Here is a 16402-nt window from a genome sequence, read left to right on the forward strand (position 1 = left end):
TACCATCTATGGTCGGACATTCACACCGTCTTACAGCGGAACACCTCCGCTCCCTCTTTTGATGATGTATGGTTAGACATTCGCACCTTTTCTTACCCATTTTTCAGTAATTATGGGTAGACATTCACACCTTCTTGCAGCTGAACACCTCCTCTCCCGCTTATGATCATGTGCAGTTTGATATTCGAAAATTTTCTTTCATGTTTTCTAGCAATTATTGATGGACATTCAGACCGTCTTGCAGCTGAACACCTCCGCTCCCACTTTTGATGGTGTATAGTCGGGCTTTCGAGCCTTTTCTTCCCTGGTTTTTACAAATTATGGTTGGACATTCAGACCTTCTTGCAGCCGAAAACCTCCACTCCCTCTTTTGATCATACATTGTCGGGCATTCGCACCTTTTCTTACCCGCTTTTTACAAACCATGGTCGGACTTTCACACCTTTTAGTAGCCGAACAACTCCGCTCCCGCTATTGATTGTGTACAGTCGGGTATTTTAACCTTTTCTTACCCGCTTTTTACCAACTATGGTTGGACATTCACACCTTCTTACAGCAGAACACCTCCGCTCCCTGTTTTGATTATGTATGGTTTGACATTCGCACCTTCTCTCACTCGCCTTTTACTATGGTCGGCCATTCACAGCTTCCTCTCCACCATACTTGTATGGTGGGATATTCACACCCACTTGCATCCGAAGACCTCCGCCCCCACTTTTGTTGATATTTAGTCGGTCATTCGCACCTTACCCGCTTTTGGCAAACTATGGCCTTCTTGCAGCCAAACACCTCTGATCTCGCTTTTGATGATGTAAGGTTGGGCATTCAGACCTTGCTTCACCTGCTTTTCACCAAATATAGTCGGACATTCACACCCACTTGCATCCGAAGACCTCCGCCCCAAATTTTGTTGATATTTAGTCGGACATTCGCACCTTACCCGCTTTTGGCAAACTATGGCCTTATTGCAGCCAAACACCTCTGATCTCGCTTTTGATGATGTAAGGTTGGGCATTCAGACCTTGCTTCACCTGCTTTTCACCAAATATAGTCGGACATTCACACCTTCTTGCAGCCGAACACTTCCGCTCCACCTTTTAGTGTTCTATCACACCTTTTTTTCACCGCATTTTATACATTATGGTTGGAAATTTTCAACCACTCTCATCCGAAGACCTCTCCTCCCGCTTTTGTTAATATATTTGAACTTTAGTCGGACATTCAAACCTTCTTGCAGCTGAACCACCTCCGCTCCCTGTTTTGATCATATATGGTCTGGCAATACTACCTTTTCTTACCCGTTTGTGAGTAATTATGGCTGGACATTCACACCTACTTGCAGCCGAACACAACCTCTCTCGCATTTGATGATGTATGGACCGGCATTCTTACCTTTTCTAACACATTTTTCAGCAATTATGGTCGGAGATTCACACCTACTCACAGCCGAACAACTCCGCTCCCGCATTTGATGGTGTATAGTCGGGCATTCTCACCCTTTCTCATCAGCTTTTTGCAAATTATGATCTGACATTCACACCTACTTGCAGTCGAACAGCTCTGCTCCCGCTTTTGATTATGTATGGTTGGATATTCGAACCTTTTCTTAACTGCTTTTTACAAACTTTGGTTGGACGTTCACACCTTCTTGTAGCCGAACACATGCACTCCTTCTTTTGATGATGTATGGTTGGGCATTCGCACCTTTTTTTTACCCATTTTTCAGGTATTATGGGTGGACATTCACACCTTCTTGCAGCTGAACACCTCCTCTCCCACTTATGATCATGTGTGGTTTGATTTTCGAAAATTTTCTTTCATGTTTTCTAGCAATTATTGATGGACATTTAGACCTTCTTGCAGCTGAACACCACCTCTCCCGATTTTGATGATGTATGGACCGGCATTTTTACCTTTTCTAACACATTTTTCAGCAATTATGGTTGGAGATTCACACCTACTCACAGCCGAATAACTCCGCTACCGCATTTGATGGTGTATAGTCGGGCATTCTCACCCTTTCTCATCAGCTTTTTGCAAATTATGATCTGACATTCACACCTACTTCCAGTCGAACAGCTCTGCTCCCGCTTTTGATTATATTTGGTTAGATATTCGAACCTTTTCTTAACTGCTTTTTACAAACTTTGGTCGGACGTTCACAATATCTTGCAGCCGAACACCTCCGCTTCCGCTTTTGATGGTGTATATTCGGGCATACGAACCTTTTCTTACCCGCTTTTTACAAACCAAGGTCGGACTTTCACACCTTCTCTTAGCTGAACAACTCCGCTCCCTCTTTTGATTGTGTACAGTCGGGTAATTTAACCTTTTCTTACCCGCTTTTTACCATCTATGGTCGGACATTCACACCGTCTTACAGCGGAACACCTCCGCTCCCTCTTTTGATGATGTATGGTTAGACATTCGCACCTTTTCTTACCCATTTTTCAGTAATTATGGGTAGACATTCACACCTTCTTGCAGCTGAACACCTCCTCTCCCGCTTATGATCATGTGCAGTTTGATATTCGAAAATTTTCTTTCATGTTTTCTAGCAATTATTGATGGACATTCAGACCGTCTTGCAGCTGAACACCTCCGCTCCCACTTTTGATGGTGTATAGTCGGGCTTTCGAGCCTTTTCTTCCCCGGTTTTTACAAATTATGGTTGGACATTCAGACCTTCTTGCAGCCGAAAACCTCCACTCCCTCTTTTGATCATACATTGTCGGGCATTCGCACCTTTTCTTACCCGCTTTTTACAAACCATGGTCGGACTTTCACACCTTTTAGTAGCCGAACAACTCCGCTCCCGCTATTGATTGTGTACAGTCGGGTATTTTAACCTTTTCTTACCCGCTTTTTACCAACTATGGTTGGACATTCACACCTTCTTACAGCAGAACACCTCCGCTCCCTGTTTTGATTATGTATGGTTTGACATTCGCACCTTCTCTCACCCGCCTTTTACTATGGTCGGCCATTCACAGCTTCCTCTCCACCATACTTGTATGGTGGGATATTCACACCCACTTGCATCCGAAGACCTCCGCCCCCACTTTTGTTGATATTTAGTCGGTCATTCGCACCTTACCCGCTTTTGGCAAACTATGGCCTTCTTGCAGCCAAACACCTCTGATCTCGCTTTTGATGATGTAAGGTTGGGCATTCAGACCTTGCTTCACCTGCTTTTCACCAAATATAGTCGGACATTCACACCTTCTTGCAGCCGAACACTTCCGCTTTTAGTGTTCTATGAGGCATTCACATATTTTTTTTCACCGTATTTTATAGATTATGGTTGGAAATTCTCACCCACTCTCATCCGAAGACCTCTCCTCCCGCTTTTGTTAATATATAGTCGGGCATTCGAACCTTTTCTTATCCGCTTTTTACAAATTATGGTCGAACATTCACACCTACTTGCAGCTGAATACTTCCGCTCCACCTTTTAGGTATGTATGGTTGGCATTTGCACCTCTTTTTATACTGATTGCTGAAGATTAAGTTGTTCTTTCTCAAACTACAAATTTTTTTTAATTGTTGAAACTTGATTTGAAGTGGATAAATAAGGAGGACAAACAGTTTTAAGTCAGGCTGATAGAAGGAATTAATTTTATAGCAAAATCTGTATTTCGTCATATGTCGAGAGATGCTTATTGCTGAAGAAGTTCTTTCTCATTCTACAAAGTACAACATTGTTTATCGTTGAAACTTGATTAGACATGAATAAATATGAAGGACAAAGCAGTCTTAACTTGGTTTGAGTTAATGAATTCGTTTTATAGGAGAATCCGAATTCGTGCATAACTCATAAAATAGAGCTTATTTTCGGATTCCTGAAGAATGAGTCTGGTTCTTTCTCATAATACAAAGTTTGTTGTTGAAACTTCATCAGAAGTGAAGAAATAAATGAATGCCTATCAACAAATGTGGGATCTAAACTCTAGTGCTTCCTCTAAAATAATTTCCTTTCTCAATTTAGAAATGTGTGTGTGTAAGTCACAACACCCGTGACACCAAAACGGCTTTCTTTTCTCTACACTCTGCACTATGAGCACACACACCAAATCAGAAAGGCTTTTTTCTCTCTTTTCTACATTATGGACTGTGGGGACACAAAACCGCTCTCTCTCTTTTTTTTTTTTTATCGTGTGCCAGGGCGTTGTCTCACGTATTAGATTATGCTTAAGATACGAATGGGTTTATCAGTCACATCAGAATCCATACATGCTGATCCTCCCGTAATAAAATGGTCGGATCTTATCAAACACACTTTGTTTCTTGTGACAATCAAGTCAGCGAAACAGCGTATACACGTCAAGACACTGAATCAAGTTTGCCACAAGAACTCATAAGTTTGGCAGTATTGCTCTGCCGTCAGCAATCATACACCCATTTTATTTTCGTGAGACATGTGCAAGCACCTGTTCATCTACTGTTCTATCACTATGAATTAGTGATCTATTATCAATAAGGATACTTCTACAACTACTATCAAAGTATGTCCGGACTTCTTATGTTGTCAGTTGCTATATATGAATAAGTGGGTAGCTACTGACAAGCATTAAGCATGTCACACAGCCCAAACATATAACATTTCAGGACACACCACACAGTTAACAACCACAGTGAAGCGTGTCAAAGCCGAATTCGGATTCTCCTATAAAACGAATTAATTAACTCAAACCCTAGTTAAGACTGCTTTGTCCTTCATATTTATTCATGTCTAATCAAGTTTCAACGATAAACAACGTTGTACTTTGTAGAATGTGAAAGAACTTCTTCAGCAATAAGCATCTCTCGACATATGACGAAATACAGATTTTGCTATAAAATTAATTTCTTCTATCAGCGTGACTTAAAACTGTTTGTCCTCCTTATTTATCCACTTCAAATCAAGTTTCAACAATTAAAAAAAAATTGTAGTTTGAGAAAGAACAACTTAATCTTCAGCAATCAGTATAAAAAGAGGGTAACAAAAGGTGCAAATGCCAACCATACATCACTAAAAGGTGGAGCGGAAGTATTCAGCTGCAAGTAGGTGTGAATGTTCGACCATAATTTGTAAAAAGTGGGTAAGAAAAGGTTCGAATGCCCGACTAAATATTAACAAAAGCGGGAGGAGAGGTCTTCGGATGAGAGTGGGTGAGAATTTCCTACCATACAAGTATGGTGGAGAGGAAGCTGTGATTGGCCGACAATAGTAAAAAGCAGGTGAGAAAAGGTGCGAATGTCAAAACATACATGATCAAAACAGGGAGCGGAGGTGTTTGGCTGCGACAAGGTGTGAATGTCCACCCATAATTAATGAAAAACGGGCAAAAAGTAGGTTCAAATGCCCAACCATACATCATCAAAAGCAGGAGTGGATGTGTTCGGCTTCAAGAAGGTATGAATGTCCATCAATAATTGCTATAAAACATGAAAGAAAATTTTCGAATATCAAACCGCACATAATCATAAGCGGGAGAGGAGGTGTTCCGCTGCAAGAAGGTGTGAATATCCACCCATAATTACTGAAAAATGGGTAAGAAAAGGTGCGAATGCCCAACCATACATCATCAAAAGCAGGAGTGGATGTGTTCGGCTACAAGAAGGTTTGAATGTCCGACCATAGTTTGTAAAAAGCGGGTAAGAACAGGTTTGTATGCCCGACTGTACACCATCAAATGCGGGAGCGGAGGTGTTCGGCTGTGAGTAGGTGTGAATCTCCAACCATAATTGCTGAAAAATGTGTTAGAAAAGGTAAGAATGCCGGTCCATACATCATCAAAAGCAGGAGAGGTGGTGTTCGGCTGCAAGTAGGTGTGAATGTCCAGCCATAATTACTCACAAATGGGTAAGAAAAGGTAGTATTGCCAGACCATACATGATCAAAACAGGGAGCGGAGGTGGTTAAGCTGCAAGAAGGTGTTAATGTCCGACTAAAGTTCAAATATATTAACAAAAGCGGGAGGAGAGGTCTTCGGATGAGAGTGGTTGAAAATTTCCGACCATAATGTATAAAATGCGGTGAAAAAAAGGTGTGATAGAACAATAAAAGGTGGAGCGGAAGTGTTCGGCTGCAAGAAGGTGTGAATGTCCGACTATATTTGGTGAAAAGCAGGTGAAGCAAGGTCTGAATGCCCAACCTTACATCATCAAAAGCGAGATCAGAGGTGTTTGGCTGCAAGAAGGCCATAGTTTGCCAAAAGCGGGTAAGGTGCGAATGTCCGACTAAATATCAACAAAATTTGGGGGGGAGGTCTTCGGATGCAAGTGGGTGTGAATATCCCACCATACAAGTATGGTGGAGAGGAAGCTGTGAATAGCCGACCATAGTTTGGAAAAAGCGGGTAAGAAAAGGTTTGAATGCCCGAACATACACCATCAAAAGAGGGAGCGGAGGTGTTCCGCTGTACGAAGGTGTGAATGTCCGACCATACTTGGTAAAAAGCGGGTAAGAAAAGGTTAAAATACCCGACTGTACACAATCAATAGCGGGAGCGGATGTGTTCGGCTACAAGAAGATGTGACAGTCCGACCATGGTTTGTAAAAAGCGGGTAAGAAAAGGTGCGAATGTCCGACAATGTATGATCAAAAGAGAGAGCGGAGGTTTTCGGATACAAGAAGGTTTGAATGTCCCACCATAGTTTGTAAAAAGCGGGTAAGAAAAGGTTCGAATGCCCGACTATACACCATCAAAAGCGGGAGCAGAGGTGTTCCGCTGTAAGACGGTGTGAATGTCCGACCATAGTTGGTAAAAAGCGGGTAAGAAAAGGTTAAAATACCCGACTGTACACAATCAATAGCGGGAGCGGAGTTGTTCGGCTACAAGAAGGTGTGAAAGTCCCACCATGGTTTGTAAAAACCGGAAAGAAAAGGCTCGAAAGCCCGACTATACACCATCAAAAAGAAGGTTTGAATGTCCATCAATAATTGCTTTAAAACAAGAAAGTAAATTTTCGAATATCAAACCGCACATGATCATAAGCGGGAGAGGAGGTGTTCGGCTGCAAGAAGGTGTGAATGTCCACCCATAATTCATGAAAAATGGGTAAAAAAAAGGTGCGAATGCCTACCAATACATTATCAAAAGCAGGTGTGAATGTCAGATCATAATTTGTAAAAAGCTGATGAGATAGGGTGAGAATGCCCGACTATACACCATCAAATGCGGGAGCGGAGGTGTTCGGCTCTGAGTAGGTGTGAATGTCCGACCATAATTGCTGAAGAATGTGTTAGAAAAGGTAAGAATGCTGGACCATACATCATCAAAAGCGGGAGAGGTGGTGTTCGGCTGCAAAAAGGTGTGACTGTTCGACTAAAGTTTGTAAAAAGTGGGTAAGACAAGGTGCGAATGCCTGACAATGTATGATCAAAAGCGGGAGCGGAGGTGTTCAGCTGCAAGAAGGTCTACATGTCCATCAATAATTGCTAGAAAACATGAAAGAAACTTTTCGAAAATCAAACCGCACATGAGCATAAGTGGGATAGGAGGTGTTCAGCTGCAAGGTGTGAATGTCCACCCATAATTCCTGAAAAATGGGCAAAAAAAAGGTGTGAATGCCCAACCATACATCATCAAAAGCAGGAGCTGAAGTGTTCGGCTACAAGAAGGTGTGAACGTCCAACCAAAATATGTAAAAAGAAGTTAAGAAAAGGTTCGAATATCCAACCAAACATAATCAAAAGCGGGAGCAGAGCTGTTCGACTGCAAGTAGGTGTGAATGTCAGATCATAATTTGCAAAAAGCTGATGAGAAAGGGTGAGAATGCCCGACTATACATCATCAAATGCGAGAGAAATAAAAGGACACCTTTATTCAAACTCATTTTGACAGGTGACCTCTGACCTCTTATCGATCAATCAAATTAATATGACAGGTGACCTTTGTTTGACATCCGTTTGCTGACATCTGGGGATATGACTTTTGACCTCTTATCGATCGATCAAGCTATTTTGACGTGTGACCTCTGTTTGACATAGATTAGCCATCTGTTGAAGAGATCTAAGGAAGGAAGGGGGAGTTTATGGCTAGGATTAAGAATGATTACAGCTAAAGTCAGGAGGTTGTGAGAAATATATTAGTTGAATGTTTAAATAAGAGAAAGGGTTAGGGTTAATAGAAAAGGTTAAGTTGTAGAAGCGGTCAGCATTTTAACAGCTTCAAAGACCGGTCCCTGTAAGGTAAAGATGGGAAAATAATTAGATGTGTGGGGTGGGGTATTGTTCGACCCCCAGGTTTGAGGGCCAATGGGTGGACAGGGGAGGTGTTTCGAGTAAAGGATAAAAACCCTGAGACAGTCAGTGTGTAGAGAACGACTTTGGGGTGAAAGATAGCTGATTCAAGATGCCGAGGACAAGAAGCAGAGTGAGTGTAGAGGATAAATCTATGCAGGCCCCGGAGAGGACGTGTGCTCTGCGGTCTCTCATTTGTGAGACTCCGGTAACGATAATTGAAGATCAGCCCTTGGTACCTAATGCTCCCAAGAAAAGGATGGTGTTTCTGTGCAGAACGCAGCAACCGCCGCCCGTGTCTCTACGGGAAGAATGGTCACTGGAGCCTTATGGACTGCGGGGAAGATGGGGCTATGTGTTCATGTATGAAACAGGTGACCTCTGTCTGTATCAGCTTGACGAGGGTGGTGAGAAGCCGGGACCTCTGACCACTGTGGGTATGCTAACTTCCAACGACTGGGGAGTGTTGAAACTAGCGATACCGCGTCATAGAGAAGGAGGCATGGGCTCGGCTGAGGAGGTGTTAACAGTGAAAGAAGAACCCGAAGAAATCCCGGCAACGTCTGCAGCCAAACGGCCGAGACTGTAGAGTCCGAGACTGAGGAATCCTCTGGATGATGCTGAGCTGGCCAAAACAAGGATGGTTTTCACTGCTGTGTGGCAATCGAAAACAGGCGTTACAGGCCGTTGGTTCTTCCGTGCAAGCCACCGGAAATCTAATGAGAATGAAGACGGGGATCTTTTTGTTCTTGAGTGCTATAACTCTGACTGTGGTGTGTTTAGGACGCTGTTAGCAATACCTCATGCAGCCTGGGTGGAGAAGATGAATGATATAGCGGATCGAGTTTCCACGCTGTTCCGCAGTTGCCAGAACTGGGGTGAGATTCTAGCAGTCAAGAAAACCCTGGCTGTGTAGACCTCCCTCCGCTGAGAACCCTCCTCCTCAACCTCAATAACCACACCCCCTTCAGGTTTATAAGGACACACTCCAGCACAGGTCATACACCGATCAACACGAGGAACAGGATGAGAACTAGCGTCCAGAAGACATTGTGCGAGGAGATCGCTGACCGCGATCTGGAGAATGCTTCTCCGTCGCTATTGGTGCATACAGGGAGTCCTTCTTCAACATCCACATCACCGCAGTTTGGATCACCAGACAGCGACAGATACTACCTGGAGCCGTATCACCCTCCTTCACCAGCGACTTCGTCTGAGTCTTTCTTCTCCTCCAACTCCTCCTCTTCTCTCGAGATCGAGTTCTCAAACTCGGCGCCTGATGACCGCTGCTTAACGCTCTACCCGATAGGATCCACCGTGGCCGTAACAACGGAGGAAGCTAAATCTAACGAAATGGAGGACTCTCAGCTTCCACCAGGCCAGGGGTCCCCTGCACACACTCAGGATGCCGGAGGAGAGGGTGAGGACGAGTTTGATGGATGGGTCCCCTCAGGTTTCATCAAAGTTGTGAAAACTGCAGTGATACACCTCTTGAACGAGACCATCAAAAAATTTATGATTGAATCATGCTACGGGTGTAGTGTCGATCACCCTAGTTTACGCCAACATCAGTGCAAGGATGTCCTCGAGGACGACTTTTTTCATGACCATTACTACACTCTGATGTGGAGACTTTATAATCAACGATTCGTTGCTTCCATTCAACATCTTCTAACTGCGCGTAACATTTGTGAAGATGATGCCAGAGTCAGGGCTGTGGCAGAAGCTTACTTGTACGAACTAACTCTGGTGAAACAAATCAACACTTCTATACACGATATGTACGAGCAGTTGATTGGAGATGATGTAAAGAAATTGCAGCAGCTTCAAACCATGACAAAGTTCTGGGAGGGTTAAAAGAGGGGTGTTACATTCCTTCTTTCCATCAGCCGGATGTGTTTAGACTAATATTGTATTCGTGTGATGTTTTTATAACATTTAACTTTTCTTAAATCCTATATTACTAGCATTCCTGCTTTTTGTGATCATTTGTATGTGTGTGTGTGTGTGTGTGTATTATTACACATTAGAGAAAAAATAAAAGGTTGAAATATACTTGCGTTTTGTGTTTTCTGTCATTACAAGCCTTTGTATAAGGTGAGATGGCTGAAACGAGATTAATGAAAAAGGTTTTCTACGATCCTATCCACCCTGGTAGTTTTGGGGGAGTAGAGAGGTTGCGTAAAGCTGTACAGGACGAAACGGGTAAGAAAGTCGCGTGCGAAAAAGTGCAAGACTTCTTATCAGAGCAAGATGCATATACTCTACATAAACCTGCAAGAATACATTTTCCGAGAAACAGAGTTTTTGTCACCAGCCCCTTAAAACAATTCCAAGCAGATCTCTGCGACATGCAGGCCTTGGCTGAGTACAATGACGGGTATAATTATCTATTAACCGTCATTGACGTGTTTTCAAAAAAGGCTTACGTTCGCACTATGAAGAGAAAAACAGCCGCAGAGGTCGTAAAGGCTTTTGAATCTGTTTTTAGAGAAAGCGAGACCCCTAAAAAACTTCAAACTGATGCCGGGAAAGAATTTTTTAACAAAAAATTTAAGGCATTATTAGAGAACCACAGAGTTGTGCATTTTGCTACTCCGAGCGAGGTAAAGGCATCTGTGATTGAGAGGTTTAACCGCACGTTAAAAACCAGGATGTGGAGATATTTTACTGCTAATAACACACGTCGATACGTCGACGTCCTGCAGGATCTCGTGGAAAGTTACAACCACAGTTACCACACGAGCATCAAAATGAAGCCTGTAGAAGTGACTCTAGAAAACACCTTTAAAGTTTTTCAGAACCTGTACGGCTCTGCACGCGATCGATGCTGCAAGGACTCAAGGATAAAGTTTAAAAAAGGAGATCTTGTAAGAATATCTAAACTGCGAGGTGTGTTTGACAAGAAATATGAACAAAGTTTTACAGACGAAGTGTTTACAGTGACCGAGCAGCTTGCACGATCTCCCCCTGTGTACAAACTCAAAGATTTTGATGGAGAAGCTATTGAAGGTTCATTTTACGCGGAGGAGATTCAAAAAGTTAAACTGAATAAAGACAAGATGTATCAAGTGGAGAAGATATTAAAACGACGCAACATCAGGGGTGTAAAACAGGTTTTTGTCCGTTGGAAAAACTGGCCTGAGAAATTCAACAGCTGGGTCAGAGCCAGTGACCTTCACGAGGTATAAAGGGGGCCATCGCTACTCCTAGCCCGCTACATTACACCATGAACCGAACGGTGGAGGATGAGGGGTTTTATATCACCCTGCCCTCCAACGCTAGTCTCAACGTCTTTAAGAATAATACCAGTTCCAGTTTCCGCGTGGATTTAGCCCAGCATATCGATTTGGAAGGTTCGTGGCAGGTTGCCTTGACGGAGATTTCTTATCCGTACACATGGCATAACGCCCCCAAGGACCAGGCTTTTTTTGAATGGAGGAAAGCGGGGCTGGAAAATTTCTACCGCCACAATATAGGATGGGGACATTTCAAGGATTTGAATCAGCTCAAAGCCGAGATTGAGGGTCACCTTAGAAAAATAGGTTCTGATATTTATTTAGTCGTGAACACGGTGGAAAATAGACTCGTGTATCAGGCAGGTGGCCAGTACCACCTGCGTTTTTATCCACCACTGAGCTACATGCTAGGTGTGGAGCCTGGCAAATGGATCGTGTTTGATAAAAGGAGTGCCCCTTACCCGATGGATTTAAAAGCAGGTTTCTACCAGCTTTACTGTTACAGCGATGTGGTTGCTCCTCAGATAGTCGGCGATGCTTATGCCCCGCTCTTGCGAACAGCTAGAGTAGAGGGTAAGTTTGGCGATATAATTACGCATACTTTTAACCCGGTCAACTATTTACCTGTAGCAAAGAGGCATATTGAAAACATCCACATAGAGATTAAAACGGATCAAAACACTCCGGTAAATTTTACTTATGGGAAAACCGTTGTGAGACTACACTTCCGACCCGTGATATCACAACGCGTAATGAAATGATGGTCATTCACTCTAATATCACAGAGAGAGTAAGAGGTAATATATATATATATATGAAAACGGGTTGATCACAGACTCATTAGTCACTATCAAACAAACGTTCAGTCAGAGGTCACCTCAGTGTCTGTGTCTGTGTCAGGAGGAGGACGACAAAACAAAGCAACATGGTTCAGATAAACATGAGGGATGATCCTCACCGCTTTGTAAACTATTACCAGAACCAGGTCGGAGGTACCCTGCCTGGTTTTTATGGAGCACCTGTAATGTACGGTCGTGGAATAGGTTCTATATTTTCAAAATTATTTCGCTTCGTAGCCCCCCTTGTTAAAAAAGGTTTTGCTATAGCTAAGCCTCATCTGAAAACAGCAGCTACAAACATTGCCTCAGATGTCATAGGCAAAACCATGAGAAGGATCTCTGGTCCTGCAGAGACGGGAGGACAAGAAGGATCGGGTATCATGGTTCTGTCACGAAGACCAAGAAAGCGGCCGCCGGGTGAACGTGTGAGGAGGTCACAAATAGTGAGGCCGCTCAAAAGAAAGAAGTCAGTTGGAAGGATCAAGCCTAAAGGGAGGAAGTCTGCACGGAGCAGGGATATATTCCACTGAATCATAAATAGAGAGAGAAAGAGAGTGAAACATGGCTCTTTTGCATCACAAATCCCCTGAGTGCACCCTGGCAGAACTGGACTTATTTTCAGTCCCTATGACCCAGCTTTCTATCGAGGATAAGATCTACACGGAAATTATGCCTCTATCCGCTATTACTGAGAATGGTCCGATTGAGTTTTTTATACCGGGAGATTGTGAAAAGTATCTGGATCTCAACGATACCTTGTTACATCTACGCGTGAAGATCACCAATGCAGACGGCACAAACTTGGCGAACGACGCACCTGTGGGTCTCATCAATTATCCTCTCAATACACTATTCAGTCAATGCGATGTTACTCTGGGTGATAGATTAATTTCACAGTCTAGTGCCACCCACCCATATAGAGCTATGATCGAGACTCTGCTAAACTTTTCTGAAGACACGTTAAAGAGTCAGTTCAGCGCTGGTCTTTATTGTAAAGACACAGCCGGCGCCATAGACTCTATAGTAACCAATAATGGGCCAAACAGAGGGCTAAACCAGAGGGCTCTCTGTACAGCTAATTCCAGAGAAGTACACCTATTGGGCCCCCTCCATGGGGATATCTTTTTCTGCGAAAGGCTCCTGCTGAACTCTGTGGATATGAGAGTTAAACTAACCAGAGCCAGTGAGGCCTTCTATCTCATGGGAACCAGAGACTCGACTTACCGATTAATGATATTAGGAGCCTCTCTTTTTATCAAAAAAGTTTCCGTCTCCCCCGCTGTTCGTTTAGGCCACACATCGGCCTTAATGAGAGGAAACGCTCTCTACCCACTGTCACGAGTGAATGTAAAAACATACTCCATCCCTGAAAATTCGAGGATATGCAATCAGGAGAATCTCTTTTTGGGAGCGATGCCTAAATATATTGTTTTAGGTATGGTGCACCACGAGGCATTCACGGGAAGAAGGGACTTGTCACCCTTCAACTTTAAACATATGGATATAGAGTATCTAGCTCTTTGTCAGGATGGTAAACAAGTTCCCGCCAAGGCGTTCCAGCCTCAGTTCAACCAAGGCATTTCAGTCCGGGAATTTTACAATTTGTTCACAGCGACAGGTCGTCATTTAAAAGATCTCCCTCTGAGTATCACACGTGAAGAATTTAACAACGGTTACTCGCTGTTTATCTTTAATCTCAATCCTGGTGAGGATAGCGACGCCTTGTCACCTGTTTCTAATGGGAATTTAAGACTGGAGGCGAGGTTTAGAGTTCCGCTACCTCACACCACAACCCTCATTGTCTACGCATGTTACGATTCCATTTTGGAGATCAACTCAAGAAGACAGGTGCTGGTGGACTATTATTAAAAGAGTAAGCATGAATAACCACCAACTGGAGAGCCTGTTGCACCATCTACTGGGTGACCTATTTTGTGGCGTGTGGGCTAGTGACCAACTCCCCTTGCTCACACAAACGTTTACAAAGCCGGCTTACTTCATTGTGAACACACATCCTTCTCACATGCCTGGGGAGCATTGGCTAGCTCTGACTCTGGAGGAGAACGGTCAAGCCACCTTTTTCGACTCTTACGGGCTACCGCCAGATTTTTCTCACTACCCCTCAGACATTGTGTCATTTCTGAAAGACCGATCCCTGAAGATAACGTACCATAATCGCCAACTTCAGAACACCTTGTCCACCGTGTGCGGTCAGCAGTGCGTTTATTACCTCTGCCACCGGGCGTGCGGAATGTCTCTGCAGCAAGTATTATCCTCCTACAGTGACGATGTTCTTAAAAATGATGTGATGGTATCTAACTATGTGAAAAAATATCAGAGATGCATCAGAAAGCACAGTGCTACCTCATTTCATCACGGAGCCTGTTCTTTACAGATGTTCAAAGAGTGCTATAAATTGTGAATGCATGAAAGTGATGACTCTGTAGACTCTGAAAATTGGAATCAATACAAATTTTTTATTGAGAACAAATGACGGTATCATTTTATTCATTTCTTACAGAAATTTATGGTGAAAAGGTAACCCAGCGCGGAGGCTTTATCTTTTTATGCAGACTATGTTCATCTACAGCCTCGTCTCGCTCACCATGTCCAGATCTTAAAAAATGTGGGGAGAGGGTTATCTTCTTCTTCGGTTTTACAGATGGTATTTTCTCTATTCCGCTCGACTCTGTTTTGAGACGACGATATTGTTCACGGGCTTGCGGATTATTCACAGAGGATAAAGGTATGTTCAGTTCATTCAGAACATTTAGAAAACTTGTCCAGCCTGCTGGTTGCATGGTTTGGGCTTTTCTTTTAAAAGGGAGCAGAAGGTTTTTAAGTAAATCAACCAAATGTGATCCTCTCACAACCTGCCCCTGATAAACAAATTCTCCTCTGGTGGTCCAGCCATTTCTCTCAGATAATTTCCTCAAGATGTATTCACCATTTCTGCGATCGCGCTTTGGAAGGATTTTTAATACCTCACTCGCCGTTGCATCCAATTCTAGCTGATCGGGCTCGTGAACACGATCCGTCTCACGGGAATCTGATTCAGGTATTGGATCATTAAGATTGTTTCGCTGAAGAGTCACAGTCATCCGCGGCTCCTCCATCTGACCTTGCTTGATTAGGGTGAGGTATCTTTGCATCAGGGCGTCGTATTTCTTAATTTTTTCATAAGAGGTCATTCCTGACTCGTCGAGTATCGCTCTCATTTTACTATCCAAATCATCCTCCGCCGTCTGTCTGATAGAAGTCTCTGACTGACTCAAGTGTTTGAACTGATGAGGTGAGATGAGAAACATCTTTTGTGCTGTCCTGAGCGACATCTTATCTTCTAACGATTCCGGCCACTAGATCCCCAATTACGGGTGCAAGAGCCGTTAGGATGGGGAGAATAAACCCTCCTCCTTGACTTTTGAGAGCCAGCTGCTTACGTTTTAAACCGGTTCTCTTATCAGCCAGCAGTCTGATAACTTTCTTTTGCTTTTTCAAACTCCGATACTGGGGAGGGGATAGCTTAATGTTACCCTTTAAAATATTCAGAGCAATCTCACACAAAGCTTTAAGAAAGTCGGGTGAACAATGGCCGAGAATGTCCTTACGTTTCTGAGGTGTGGCGTGGTACAGAGCTCGGAGTAACGGAGCATTCCTTTTTATACGGGCTGACATGATAAATTACTATGCTTTCGGAACATAGACAACTGGCCACTGACTAGGAAGTAAACCCGTTCTCAGTCTGTATTGTTCTGGGCATGAGTGGGTCAGGTCGACGATTAAATACCCGTGCGGCTCTCTGGTGGCGTCCTCAAAGCTCTCCAGAAAAATAGCTTTCTCTGAGGGGAAGATTTGACGGGCTAGTATATTCACCTGCAATCTATCTCTGGGATTCTTAAACAGCACCAGGTAGTTACTGTTCAGGCTGATGGTGCGACTGTATTTCCCTTGATGAAATACATTTTGAGTCAACATCATGACACTCATATTTCTGTGATGTCTGTACTGAGTGAAAATTTTTACCACTTCAGGATGGTCTGAAGCCTGAAAAATGACATCGTCCAGAATAACCAAGTGCTTACGATCAGGAGGGAACA

The sequence above is a fragment of the Leuresthes tenuis genome, unplaced genomic scaffold, assembly GCF_036924035.1.
Source record: "Leuresthes tenuis unplaced genomic scaffold, fLeuTen1.0.hap1 SCAF_6, whole genome shotgun sequence".
Classification (NCBI taxonomy): Eukaryota; Metazoa; Chordata; class Actinopteri; order Atheriniformes; family Atherinopsidae; genus Leuresthes; species Leuresthes tenuis.